The 15,367-nt window shown below is 46.6% G+C and overlaps 1 pseudogene; it reads right to left on the bottom strand.

Annotated features, from left to right (window-relative positions):
• LOC123754484 (DNA-directed RNA polymerase II subunit RPB1-like) overlaps positions 1 to 15,367 on the bottom strand; it is a 96,363-nt pseudogene that overhangs the window by 19,895 nt on the left and 61,101 nt on the right.

The raw sequence follows: 15,367 nt of genomic DNA, 5'->3' as shown, positions 1-15,367 counted from the left end.
GTGTGTGTGTGTGTGTGTGTGTGTGTGTGTGTGTGTGTGTGTGTGATAGAGAGAAATATATGTATTATATATAATAGAGGAAAAATAGATTGGTTAGAAAGGCGGGGTCCAAGAGCTAATAGCTCGATTCTTCAGACACAAATAATAAATACACACACACACACACACACGTCATCCAATTTGATGAATCACACATGATTTGGATCCAAGAGTCAATGCTCGATCCTGCAGACTCAACTAGGTGAGTATACGTGTAACAACCCGTCCACTGTGTAGACAGTAACTATTGTGACGTTCGTCAATAGTCACCAATTCGTACGTTCTTAGCTTTTAGACAGTAGTATACTGACTAGTAAGGAATTCTTTTCAAATAAATGAAGCTAAAAAACAAACTTAAATATTCCCAGGCCTAGTATAGCACACATGTGTAATATATTAGGCCTAAGATATCGTGTATTAGGCCTAGGCAAGGTTAGGTTAGTTTGTCAAAGCAACACAAGTAAAATATAGGTTTCCGGTTTGTCCAACTCAATAGTTCAAATTTCTACTTTCTAATGTCGTTGTAAGTCGGTATATATACCATGGTCCTCATCGTTACTATAAGTAACCGCCCAAACAGGAGAATGGGCTGCACACACACACACACACACACACACACACACACACACACACACACACACACACACACACACACACACACACACACACACACACACACACACACACACACACACAAACTTGAGAGGCAGGCAGGAGTAAGCGGAAAGGTCCTAGTATGGGTGAAGAACTACCTAACAGGAAGGAGCCAGAGGGTAATGGTAAGGGGCGAAAAGTCGGACTGGCGAACAGTAACAAGTGGAGTACCTCAAGGATCGGTGCTGGGACCAATCATCTTTCTAATTTACGTAAATGATATGTTTACAGGAGTGGAATCATACATGTCAATGTTTGCAGATGACGCAAAATTAATGAGAAGAGTTGTGACAGACGAGGATTGTAGGATCCTCCAAGAGGACTTAAACAGGCTGCAGAGATGGTCAGGGAAATGGCTACTGGAGTTTAACACCAGTAAATGTAAAGTTATGGAAATGGGATCAGGTGACAGGAGACCAAAGGGACAGTACACAATGAAGGGGAACAGCCTACCTGTAACGATTCGAGAAAGAGACCTGGGAGTGGATGTGACACCTAATCTAACTCCTGAGGCACATATAAATAGGATAACGACAGCAGCGTACTCTACACTGGCGAAAATTAGAACTTCATTCAGAAACCTAAATGAGGAAGCTTTTAGGGCACTTTACACTGCCTACGTGAGACCCGTCTTAGAGTATGCCGTGCCATCATGGAGCCCCCACCTGAAGAAACACATAAAGAAACTGGAGAAGGTTCAGAGGTTTGCGACGAGGCTTGTCCCAGAGTTACGAGGGATGGGATATGAAGAGCGGCTGAAGGAACTGAACCTAACGACACTAGAGAAAAGAAGGGAGAGAGGAGATATGATAGGGACATATAAAATACTCAGGGGAATTGATAAAGTGGAAATAGATGAAATGTTCACACGTAATAATAACAGAACGAGGGGACATGGGTGGAAACTGGAAACTCAGATGAGTCACAGAGATGTTAGGAAGTTTTCTTTTAGCGTGAGAGTAGTAGAAAAATGGAATGCACTTGGGGAACAGGTTGTGGAAGCAAATACTATTCATACTTTTAAAACTAGGTATGATAGGGAAATGGGACAGGAGTCATTGCTGTAAACAACCGATAGCTAGAAAGGCGGGATCCAAGAGTCAATGCTCGATCCTGCAAGCACATATAGGTGAGTACATATAGGTGAGTACACACACACACACACACACACACACACACACACACACACACACACACACACACACACACACACACACACACACACACACACACACACACACACACACACACACACACATACACACACACACACACACACACACACCTGTGTGTGTGTAGGGCCAGTGTCCCTAACCTGCATACCATGCAAGATGATGGAGAAGATTGTAGGAAGAAAGCTAGTGGAACATCTGGAGCGTAAGAACTTTGTAACACAGCAGCAACATGGGTTCAGGGATGGCGGGTCCTGCCTCACAGGGTTACATGAATTCTACGACCAGGCAACAAAAATCAGGCAAGAAAGAAAAGGGTGGCCAGACTACATATTTTTGGATTGCCAGAAAGCCTTTGATACAATACCACACAAGAGGCTAGTGGAAAAGCGGGAGATGCAGGCTGGAGTGAAAGGCATTGGAGTACCTAAGTAACAGGAGACAACGAGTCAGTGCGAGGGGTGAGGTCTCAGATTGGCGAGACGTTACAAGTGGAGTCCCGCAGGGGTCAGTCCTTGGACCTATACTGTTTCTGATATATGTAAATGACCTCCCAGAGGGTATAGCCTCGTTTCTCTCAATGTTTGCTGATGAAGCAAAAATTATGAGGAGGATTGAAACACAGGATGATAGCAGGAGGCTACAAGATGACCTAGACAGACTGAGTGAATGGTCCAACAAATGGCTGCTAAAGTTTAACGCGAGTAAATGTAAAGTAATGAAACAAGGCGATGGAAACAGGAGGCCAGACACAGGATACAGAATGTATCCATACAGGATGAAGTACTTCATACAGGATGAAGTACTTCATACAGGATGAAGTACTTAATGAAACGGACAGAGAGAAAGATCTAGGAGTTGATATCACACCAAACCTGTCTCCTGAAGCCCACATAAAAAGAATAACGTCTGCGGCATATGCGAGGCTGGCAAACATCAGAACAGCCTTCAGGAACCTGTGTAAGGAATCATTCAAAATCTTGTATACCACATATGTAAGACCAATCCTGGAGTATGCGGCCCCAGCATGGAGCCCGTACCTTGTCAAGCACAAGACGAAGCTGGAAAAAGTTCAAAGGTATGCCACTAGACTAGTCCCAGAACTAAGAGGCATGAGTTACGAGGAGAGGCTGCGGGAAATGCACCTCACGACACTGGAAGACAGAAGAGTAAGGGAAGACATGGTCACTGTGACTCATGCGTCAGGCTGCGAGCAGCCGCGTCTAACAGCCTGGTTGATCAGTCCAGCAACCAGGAGGCCTGGTCGACGACCGGGCCGCGGGGACACTAAGCCCCGGAAGCACCTCAAGGTAAGGTACCTACAAAATGCTCAGGGGAATCGACCGGGTAGACAAGGATAAACTATTCAACACTGGCGGGACGCGAACAAGGGGACACAGGTGGAAACTGAGTACCCATGTAACACTGTAAAAGTGTTTGGGCTAGTTTATTTAAAATATATATAGAGTACACGAGTCACAGACAAGGATCTGAGAGGCGCCAGTTGTCTGCCTGAGATCTCACACCTCTAACCGTTAATGACCCCAAGTGACCTGAGGTCAGATCATGATAATTTCACCTTGCTTCCGCTAAGCGTATAATTGGAGCCGGGTAGCCTTCAAACATGCCGACGTTTAAGGAGTGGCTTGGTAGTGCCGGAGGCTATCTACTTGTGGGCGGAGTTAGCTACTAGGTTCCCCAATATAAACTCGGAGAGCTATCCAGCATGAAGGATTGACAGACAGAACAGCATCAAGAGAAGAGCAGACGAGAGCAGAGAAGACGTCCCTAGCAGGGAGGCTGTCGGCCGGCAGGGGCGAGACAGTCTCTGTCAAGCTACAGACCCCCCCCCTCTCTATTCAACTTAGACTCAGTCCTCGGTGAGTGAACATTAAGGTGACTTGGTCGTGTTTACATATGTTGTGTGATGATCAGGGGCAGTCAAGTTGTAGGGTTCTCGAATTCTTGGATGATGACTCACTTTGCATATTAATCTGGAACATTTTAATTGAATTGCTAAATTATGATACTTCATGTGAAATATAATTATGAATTTATTATTTAAATTGTGTTTAACTTTGTTCCCTAGAGCTTTGAGTTGAGGTGAGAAAGCCTCTGTGGTTACTAGTTTCATGATATTAATGAGTACATGTTTGGAGTTGATACATGGTAATAACATCTTTTGAGAATATTTTGATACAGGCAAGTTCCATTCCTTGTCTTGTATGTAATGATCATGAATGGATGGTGGCAGCATTTCGTCTTCTACTATCTACTCTTCTACTTCTACTATCTACTCTTCTCCTTCTACCTATCTACACCTCTCCCTCCACCCCTCTCTAAACTCTCACTTTCAACTAATGACCCTCCTCGCTCCTCCCACCTCTCTCCCTCTCACCCCAAACCCTCACTAATTACTTCACTATTCATTTCTTTCCTTTCGTTTTCTCTTATACGTTTGTGGCAATGATTCTGTATTCTAGAGTTCTCTCTAGAGTTTCGGGTAGCTGATCCAGTTACGACGCCTTGTAGTCTTAGCACCTAGGTAGTCAAATACCTAGGTTACAAGGTATTGAACGAGAGAGGTTGCCTTAGGAACTCTGGAGGGTGCTCTAGAATAGTTAGCTAACTGAGGACGGGAGAACGGACTAGAGAGAGCTGTTTCCCCCGGCCTCGTTAGTTAACTGGGGGGTGGAATAATGGACAAGATAGAGCTATTTCCCCCACCCCCCGTTACACCCACATGAGCCACAGGGACGTTAGAAAGAACTTTTTCAGTGTCAGAGTAGTTAACAGATGGAATGCATTAGGCAGTGATGTGGTGGAGGCTGACTCCATACACAGTTTCAAATGTAGATATGACAGAGCCCAGTAGGCTCAGGAACCTGTACACCGGTTGATTGACAGTTGAGAGGCGTGACCAAAGAGCCAAAGCTCAACCCCTGCAAGCACAAATAGGTGAGTACACACTCACACTCACACACTCACACTCACACACACACACACACACACACACACACACACACACACACACACACACACACACACACACACACACACACACACACACACACCTGTACACCAGTTGATTGACAGTTGAGAGGCGGGACCAAAGAGCCAAAGCTCAACCCCCGCAAGCACAAATAGGTGAGTACACACACACACACACAGAAGAAGTACAGCTGTACACCTGTTGATTGACGGTTGAGAGTCGGGACCAAAGAGCCAGAGCTCAACCCCCGTAAGCACAATTAGGTGAGTACACATACACACACACAGCAGGAGCAGACGACACACCTTAGAGAGCTGCGGGATCATTGCCTCACATGGAGGTGTTAGTGGTGGACACAAGTGGTCCGCCTGGATACCCTAGACACACCGAGACCACTAATGCAAGGTGGAGAGTGGCGAGTGCTGAGAAAAATATACAAATCTAGAACCAGTTTAGAGCCAGAGACAGTGAACTAGAACAGACGAAATGGAAACAAATATGGCGGATATGACAGGATCGTCAGAGAGAGACAACAAAGGACATAAATTTCGAAGGTTTTACTAAGAAAGAAATACAGAAATGTGGTTTTATAGGCAGGTTAATGATGATTGAGGATTTGCTAAATATCATGATATTATGATTTTCAAAGATAGTATTTTAAATGAGGTCATATTCGAAGGGGTTGTTCAGTTTGGAGACGGGAGAGAAAAATTAGAAAAGGTGGAATAGTTGCCGTGCTGGTGAAAGAATACTTGAAGGAAAGAGAATTAATAGTTGACAACCAACGAGAAGTTAACACAATTGCCCTTGAGATCTGTAATCAGTATGATAAACTGATAATCATAAATGCCTACAGTCCACCAGCAAGCAACACATGGACAAAAGAGGAGCTGGGCGACAGAGGGCCTCATAATGATCATGAGACACACTCAAGTAAGACAGTCGAGAGTGCTCCTGGATGCAGGTTCGAATCCTCGTCACGGCCCTTGTGCATTTGTTCTAGTAAGAGAGATAATGATAAATCACGAGCGTTGGTACTTAGCGACTTCAACTTCAAATCAAGAGACTGGGAGGCCTACAGCAAGAACGGGGGGCATTTGGACAGACAGATTGGAAGACTTGAGAATAAGGGAAGGGGGAATTTCCAGCAATGCTGGACTTGATATTCATCAGGAAAGAAGAGGAGATATTTGACATTTAGTGCCTTCCTCCCTTGGGTACGAGCGGCCATGTCGTTTTTGGAAATAAACAATGCAATATAATCTAGAAGAGAATGGGAGAAAATTATCAGGGGAAAGCGCGAAGTCATTACAACTATACAGCCCTTGGAAGGGCTGTATAGTTGTAACGGCTACAATCAACAGGATAATGATTTAGGATGGGGCGCGGGTGGGGGGGGGGATGAAGGATTGGTGAACAAACACTTGGACGGTCGGGGATTGAACGCCGACCTGCATGAAGCGAGACCGTCGTTCTACCGTCCACCCCAAGTGCTTGGGTCCAGTCTACAAGAGTGCAAGGAGTTGGCTGGGGAGGCCGAGTAACTCACAATGGCCTGGTTGAACCTGGTCTCGATCTCGCCCACCAGCCAGTTGAAGGCCTCGCAGGTGAGCTTGTACTCCTCGGCGACCTTCTTGGTGCAGAGTGTGGATCTCACCAGGCACTGGAAGAGGAAGGTGGCGTTCTCGTTGGCCTGCTTGCTGATGCGGTCGTTGCCAGAGACGATCACGCACTTATCCAGCATGGTCTGGATGCTCTCCACCACGCGCACGGGTGACAGGTCCGTCTGGGTCCGCTTGTTGATGTGGAAGATCTTCTGCACGTTCCAGATCATCCGCTCCAGGTTGCACGGCAGCACCACCTTCACCACACATGCTTCATTTCATTACATGTTTTATTAAATACTTATAATATAAGAATATAGGGAACTGCAGAAGGTCTATTCGCCCATACGAGGCAACTCATCTTGACCCATATAAAGTAGCTCCTATTGGCCCATACGAGGCAGCTCCTATTGATATCCATGTAAACTCATTCATATATATATATATATATGTCTAACGTATGCATGAAACAATCAAATGTGACCACGTCTATTATGTTACCCGGTAATTTGTTCCATAGATCAAGAAAGCAACAACGGGCCATATAAGAAAGTAGGTACGGAAATTACATTCTTACAAAGCCTAACACACACACACAACGTATCCCATTTGTTAACATTACTTTAGGAACTAACTCGTTCCCTTCGAGACACTAGATAACTCCAAATTGGCACTGCCGCACGTTTTTAGCTGGGACTGTGGCCCCCAGCTCGTCTGTGGGCACAGTCGTCGCTGGGACTGTGGTCCTAGTTCGTCTGTGGGCACAGTCGTCGCTGGGACTGTGGTCCTAGTTCGTCTGTGGGCACAGTAGTAGCTGGGACTGTGGTCCTAGCTCGTCTGTGGGCACAGTCGTAGCTGGGACTGTGGTCCTAGCTCGTCTGTGGGCACAGTCGTAGCTGGGACTGTGGTCCTAGCTCGTCTGTGGGCACAGTCGTAGCTGGGAATGTATACTCAGCTGGTGTGTGACATAGTCATAGCTGGGAGGGTCGCCACCAGTTGCTCAACCTCGAAGGACTTACCTTTGTATCGCCCTTAGGGAAGACCTGGCGGAGGACCTTCCTGTCCTCCTGGAGGCGCTGCCACTCAGTCTCCAGGACGCCGATGGCGTCCGGGGCACCGAGAATCTCCCGCACCACGTCCTCGGTGTAGAGCTTCCTCAGGTAGCGCTCGTTGGACACGTCGAAGCGATACCGGTCCTCGAAGCGCCGGGTGGAGAGCTTGATCGTGGGCAGATTCTGGAACTCCACGAACTCGCCAGCGAGACCGTCTTCGCCGTATCTAAGCTGGATCACCTGGCTGACGCTGTTCCTGACGGTGCCGTCGTAGTTGACCATCACGCTCTCCATGGCCTTGATCAGCCGCCGCTGGATGTACCCAGTCTCGGCAGTCTTGACGGCCGTGTCGATCAGACCCTCGCGGCCACCCATGGCGTGGAAGTAGAACTCTGAAGGCGTGAGGCCGGCTAGGTAGGAGTTCTCGACGAACCCGCGAGACTCGGGACCGTAATCGTCCTTGATGAAATGGGGCAGCGTTCTCTTGCGAAAACCGAAGGGAATTCTCTTACCTTCAACGTTTTGCTGACCTACACAAGCGATGACTTGTGAGATGTTGATGTTGGAGCCCTTGGAGCCCGCCACCACCATGGCCTTGAGATTGTTATACTCCGTCAGGGACTTCTTGGCAGAGCCTCCGGTTTTGTCTCGAGCATCGTTGAGGATGCGGTTGACCTGGTTCTCAAAGGTCTGCCTGAGAGTGTTGCCTGGCGTGGGCTCCAGCTCGTCGTTGTGAGCCTTATGGATCACCTCGATCACGTCTTCCTTGGCCTTCTTGATGGTGTCTTGGATGACCCTGTAGGTGCTGGGGTCGGAGATGGTGTCGCCGATGCCTATGCTGTGACCCTCCAGCAGGAGCCAGTTGTTGACAACCGTCTGGATGTTGCCGTAGAAACGACCAGCAATCTCGTGCCCGAGTTCCATCCAGGCCAGGTGCAACATGGAGCCCGACGATGCGCCCAGAGTTTTCTTGCACAGGATACCCATGATGAGCTCGCCATGCTCCACCAGCACCTGCAACGGTGGTGATGCTGGTGACCCGTGTTGCACTACACAGCACGGCCACGACTCATCAACCATTTACACAACCACTTGCGAAACATATACAACTTTACTCAATCATGGCGGCTTTGTTTACATTTATTAAGCAGCTTACGAGCACCGCAGCGCTACGAGATTGTTCGTGAGAATATTAACCTTGGGTTGTGAAGTTTGCAAGCTCGCAAACTGTCTAGTAAATGTAAAAAAAAGCCACCATGATTAAGAAAAGATGTACAAGTTTTGTAAATCTGTTCTGTTATTCCTGATGAATCTTGTCCCAGGAGCCAGATTCACGAAGCAGTAACACAAGTACTTACGAACTTGTATATCATTTCTTAATCTTTGGCGGCTTTGTTTACAATTATTAAACAGTTAATGAGCTCTGAAGCACCAGGAGGCTGTTTATAACAATAACAACAGTTCATTGGGAAGTTTTCATGCTTGTAAACTGTTTAATAAATGTAACCAAAGATGTACACGTTCGTAAGTACTTGCGTAACTGCTTCGTGAATCTGGCCCCGGGTCTCAAATATAATCAATATTTTCCTAGACGGTGATAACCGTTTATTTAAATAGTAGAAAGTTCATGCAAAGTAAACTTAAAAACTCCAGCTAAAAAGTAAGATAACATACATGACTGAGTAAGCAATTTTACACAAATTAGATACATTAATTAGTTGCCAATGAAAAAAGATATACATTTTTAATAAATAACATTTAAAAAACAACACAAAAATTTCTTATTTCGGTGGGGCAATTTGAGTGAAATTAATTGAATAATATTAAGTAAATATTTCTTAGTCTCTTTTAAACTGGTTGGGAAACGTACAGCATTTTTTAAAAGTATGTGCAGAGACTTGATGATTTTAGAGTCAGAGATTTTAGAGATTTTAGAGATTTTAGGTCAGGAGCAAAGTGGTGTCTGGGACTGGAACTTGTGATTATTCTAATTGCTGATTTGTGTTGAGTAATTAGGGGTAGGAAGTAATTAAGGGTGGTGGATCTCCAGGCACAGACACCATAGGTGAGATAGGGATAAATAAGAGAATAATACAGAGTAATATTGAAAGATGTACAGGTTTCGTAAGTGGATCTATAAATGCCTGATAAATCCTATCCCAGAACCGTTACGAAGAGCTGGATACCACTTGACAGTTTAGACCTATTGTCTTGTGTATGGTGCTCTGTCGTGTGTGACAGTCAACACCACCATTATCCTCACTCTAATAAGACCTAATTGAAGTCCTCAGATTTGGCAAAATTGTAATTAATTTTGTCAGTAAAAATGTTAAAAATAAATAAATAATACCACTTAGCCCTATATATATATATATCTGCCTGCCGAGGCTGATGGTAGCCTCGGCTACCATCAGCTTTTGTCGGCTCGTGATGGTCGAGTGGATAAGGTGCCCTGTACACCAGTTGCATAGTGCTCCTGGCAGTATGGGTTCGAGTCACTTCTGGGGTGTGAGTTTTCAGTTACATGTATGCCTGGGGACCATTCAGGCTTGTTCACATCTGCCTTATATCGAAGGCGCACGAGGCAGGCGTTAGCTCCGACGTGACCTACCCAGAACCCCCCTCAGAGAGAAGCGTGCACAAAGGTGAGGAAGATCACCTTTGTGTCCCCGGGGGAGATCCACCTGTAGGGCCCGTCGTCCTCGTCGTCAGGGTGGGTGGCGTGGGTCTTCACCAGGTTGAGGTTGCCAGGGATGATGAGCGAGAAGATCTGCTTCCCGGTCCAAAGGGGCTTGGGCTTGAGCACGGCCGGGTGGGGCATCCGGCCGTCCCAGATGGGCAGGAACATGAGCAGGTTCATCATCTCCGCCTGCCAACACCAACACCTTATACATCAGTATTTCCCTCCCCCACACACACACACAAAGTCTTCCTCATACTTTGACAATAAATACATTGCTTCAAAAGTAGGTGTATGGATATTTGACCCGCTAGCTGGATAATGTTTAGGGAGGGGGGGGATTGTCTTTGACAAGCCGCCGACTTCCTGTCCCCGTCGAGCCCACTAGAGCTGGTAACCTCCCCTCAGGTAAATACAAAGTTATTCACGAGGAGTAAACTTTGAGTTAATACATAGTACTTGGAAGGGATGTGAGGACTGTGAGCGGGGACATAAGGACAAAAGTCAAGGACATCTTGGACCATCGGGGATCGAACGCCGACCCTGCAAGACGCGAGGCCGTCGCTGTACCGACCAGTCCAAGCATATAACCAGCGAGAGGAGAATGAGTGGTCTGACCTTATCGAGGAAGACGTCTCTCTTGGTCATCTTGCGGACGGCGGTGAGCGTGTCCTGCACGATGCCCATCACCGGCCTGTTCGACTGTGGCGTCACCACCATCCTGGGCGTCAGGTGGAGGTTCTCGATCTCTGCGCGGGTCTCCATGCTCTGCGGCACGTGGAGGTTCATCTCGTCCCCGTCGAAGTCAGCGTTGTACGGCGACGTCACCGACAGGTTCATGCGAAAGGTGGACCAGGGCAGCACCTGCGGGGGGGGGGGGGGGGGAGGGGTAATGAAGGGCCTTCGGAGAGGAACGGAAAACTATACTTATGATTAACTATATCTGGGGTGAAGGCGCCGCTACGCGGACAGTGTATACACAGTCATGTAGTGTGAGACTCATACAGTTGGTGCATATCCATCTGTTGGATATGCCCCAACTGGCCGTGCATGTGTTGTATGACCATGTTGATGCTTAACTTCCCCAACCCTAATCCTAGATCCTACATTCCCCTATGTCTAAATCTCCAGAGACCTACCTTAGCTCTTTCTCAAAACAGCAGCCAATGTTACTCATACTCACAAGAACCCAACTCCCACATTACCACGAACGTCGACAGCCACTCGACGAATGGGTATGAGGTGAGTCGCGACCAGCTGGACACGTCGAGCCAATACTCAGCTCCCCTGGCTGAGTCCATCCCAGGTCCTGACCTCATGATTGAGGGCGTGTCCAGTAATGACGGGCTGCCACTATGCTGGCCTCTCTATTTTTTTAAGCCTCCTCAAACCACTTCCGGTGAACGCGTGATCCTGCCCTCACAACCAATGGGGCCTGAGAAGACCGTCCCAAATTGCCCTTCAGGTCACCTCACTGACATGCTGCCTGAAGGCAGCATGTCAGTGAGGTCAGCGGTCAATCAGCCCGGTGACCTCCAAGGAACTTAGACGACAGGGGAACAGGGGGAGTGAACCGCACCCCGTCCTAAATGCTAACACACTGTCGCACACCGTCCTCTACATATGTGAATGTAGAGACATTCACATATGGAAGAAATAGAGCAATAACTCGGCAATGTGATGTTATAGTGGCCAGAATACGTCTGGGATATACACGTATCTGGCAGCTTTCTCAAAACCCAAATGTCGAGTACACAATGTGTTCAACTTTGTGAAAGAGAAAATATGCACTCCCTTGAACATTATATTGTAGAATGTCCTATATTGACTGACTTTCGCCCTCCTGGGCTGAGGTATGATGAACTCTATAACTACTATATGGGTACTGGAACACTTGATGATATATTGGACTTGTACCCAAAATTGATCATATAATGTATCAACTATACAATATATGTTTCTGCTTCACAAATTCTGCTTTCAGACATCACTCAGCCCCCTTGTTTAATTCCCTAAACATGCTAAACATAATCTCACTCCACACGTTCTCTTGTGTCAACTACATTTACAAAACCCTGTTCTTAAATGCAAATCCTGCTCTGAAACTCTCCCTGGACAAATGTAATAGGACCCATAATCACCACACCAGAAATAAATATCTCTTTGATATCCCCAGAGTCAAACTTAATCTGTGTAAACACTCTATGCAAATAAAGGGACCCTAGTCTATGGAACTCACTCCCTAATGAATTGAAAAGCTGTCCAACTTTTGCACCATTCAAAAGCAAAACTAAAAGGTACCTAATTTCATCTTCATAGTTTTCTACCTTGTGTGACGGTGTCCATCCCTGTATTTCTTCCTTCCCAGCTTAGAAGAGTCATATCTCCATAGCCTAAGTGTTCTCTAATGTTCAGGGAACATTTTCATGTGTGGGAAAGCTGGAGCGTGATTAAGCTGGCTGTAAAGTGGCCAGCTAAGTTTGAAAATGCAAGGGGCTTACGCCTTTTGAAGCACAGGATGGTGACGAACCGTCCTGCTTCCCGCCAAGACGTCCTGACGCTTCCCGGCACCTGATTGGCCAGGTGAGGTCACGTGCCGGAAGTGACCAATGACGAGAGCCCTCGGGCGGTGTGGCGTCATGAGGCGGAGGGCGCAGGGGCGGCTGGCACCTGGGCAGGAAGACAATAGGTCACGAGCCGTCAGAGAGGGAAGACGTGCTCGAGCGAGCTCCGGACCTAGAGAGCCCTTACCAGTAGATTTAAGCTCTGCTTCGATTCTGCAGACAGTCTGGGATGCCATCCAACTTCCGTGGAGTGCCCGGAGGCAAGGACGGACCGGATTGAAGAGCCAAGAGCCGTATCAAGAGTCTGCAGCAGAGGGAACGTTGGGCTGGAGACGTCTGAGATGCCCACTAGTGGACCACGTCCTACACATCAAGCGAGAAGCTAGGGCCGGGCCTAAATCTACTGGCAGTTAAGGCAAGGGGAAGCTGTGCTGGACTGTGAAGAGTCGACAGTGCCAGTAAGTGAGGAGGACGACGGCGGAGGTACCTGTCTCCAGTACCCCAGAGAATAGGAGGAGGAAGGCGGTACCTGTTGGATGTGAGCACGGCGAGGACGCGTTACCACGAAGGCGACGGAGGAACCTGTGTGTGTGTGTGAGAACTGTTCATCATGAGACTAGAAGCCACAACCAGGAACTTCAACATACCTCAACAGGGGACGAGTCAGCTTCGTGGTTGGAGTGAAATAAGGTAGATAATTGTCCCTCCCTTACCCTTTTTGAGCTAGGCGAGTTAGAGTATTTTATATGTTGTGAACATTTCTTCTCATTTTATTGTCTAAGTGACAGGACGTTAGGCTAGGAGCCAAAAACTCATTTAGGCATGAGTTGGTATGTGTGAACATTAAGGCGGGAATGTTAGTGATCCTAGAAGGGTAGTTGGTGTGCAAGGACCAGGAAGTAGCCTAAATGAACAGGCACATGCAAATGACCTGCTACGGATGTGCGACAGGTTTGACTTAAACCAGCAAATAGTAGAACCAACTAGGAAGGAGAACACGCTGGACCTCATTTTCACTAATAATGATGAGTTGATCGGGAACATAATGATTACAAATACCTGTTACTCAAATCACAACTTAATTGAAGTTCTGACAACCATGGGAAATGGACCTTCAAAACCAGTCCAGATTCCCGGTGAAGGAGATTTCAGCAAATTCAACTTCAATAATAAACAGATAAACTGGGAGCAAATAAACCAGGACTTCACATAAATAAACTGGGAAGAACAGCTAGAAAATGCAAACCTGAACCAGTGCCTGGAAAAAATAAGCTCAGTAGCACTAGAAATATGTTCAAACCGCATACCCCTAAGAAAAAAGAGAAAGAGATGCAGATTGGAACGGGAACGTCGTTCCCTATATAGGCGAAGAAAACGAATCGCGGAACAACTTGAGAGTCGCACCCTATCTCAAGAACGGCGAAGAAGGTTAGGTAGAGAAATAGAAACAATTGAACTCAAGCTACAAGAATCATACAAAACCCAGGAGAGGCAAAGAGAGCAAAAGGCCATCAGTGAAATAGAGAGAAATCCGAAATATTTTTTCTCCTATGCAAAATCAAGATCAAAAACCACATCTAGTATCGGGCCCCTGCGAAAGGGAGATGGAACTTTCACCGATGACAACAAAGAAATGAGCGAGTTACTGAGGAAGCAGTACGACTCTGTTTTCAGCGAGCCATTAAATGCACTAAAGATTGATAACCCAAATGAATTTTTCATGGATATGATACCAACATCAAATCATATATCAGACGTCGCCCTATCCCCACTAGATTTTGAAGAAGCCATAAACAGTATGCCTATGCACTCTGCACCAGGCCCGGATTCTTGGAACTCCATATTCATCAAGAACTGCAAAAAACCACTATCGCAGGCCCTTCACATTCTGTGGAGACAAAGCCTAGATACTGGCGTTATCCCTGACATACTAAAAACAGCAGAGATAGCACCACTCCATAAAGGAGGAAATAAGGCGGAGGCAAAAAATTACAGACCGATAGCACTAACATCGCACATCATAAAAATTTTTGAGAGAGTGCTAAGAAGTAAGATCACAAAATACATGGAATCACAGCATCTCCATAACCCCGGACAACATGGTTTCAGAACAGGGCGCTCTTGCCTGTCGCAGTTGCTAGACCACTATGATATGGCATTAGATGCTATGGAAGACAAACAAAATGCTGATGTAATTTACACAGATTTCGCAAAAGCTTTTGATAAATGTGACCATGGTGTTATTGCACATAAAATGCGTTCAAAAGGAATTACCGGGAAAATAGGCAGATGGATCTACAATTTCCTGACTAACAGAACCCAATGTGTAATAGTCAACAAAATAAAATCCAGCCCATCAACCGTGAAGAGCTCAGTCCCCCAGGGTACTGTGCTTGCTCCAGTACTTTTTCTCATCCTCATATCGGACATAGACCAGAACACAACCTATAGCACTATATCATCCTTTGCAGATGACACTAGGATTTTCATGAGAGTTGGCAACATAGAGGACACGGCAAACCTCCAATCAGATGTAGATCAGGTCTTTCTATGGGCTACAGAAAATAATATGGTGTTTAACGAGGATAAGTTCCAGCTCATGCGCTACGG

The sequence above is a fragment of the Procambarus clarkii genome, chromosome 18 (genome assembly GCF_040958095.1).
Source record: "Procambarus clarkii isolate CNS0578487 chromosome 18, FALCON_Pclarkii_2.0, whole genome shotgun sequence".
In the NCBI taxonomy this organism is placed as follows: domain Eukaryota; kingdom Metazoa; phylum Arthropoda; class Malacostraca; order Decapoda; family Cambaridae; genus Procambarus; species Procambarus clarkii.
The sequence above is the reverse complement of the archived record's forward strand: the minus strand, read 5'-3'. Positions and strand labels throughout refer to the sequence as shown.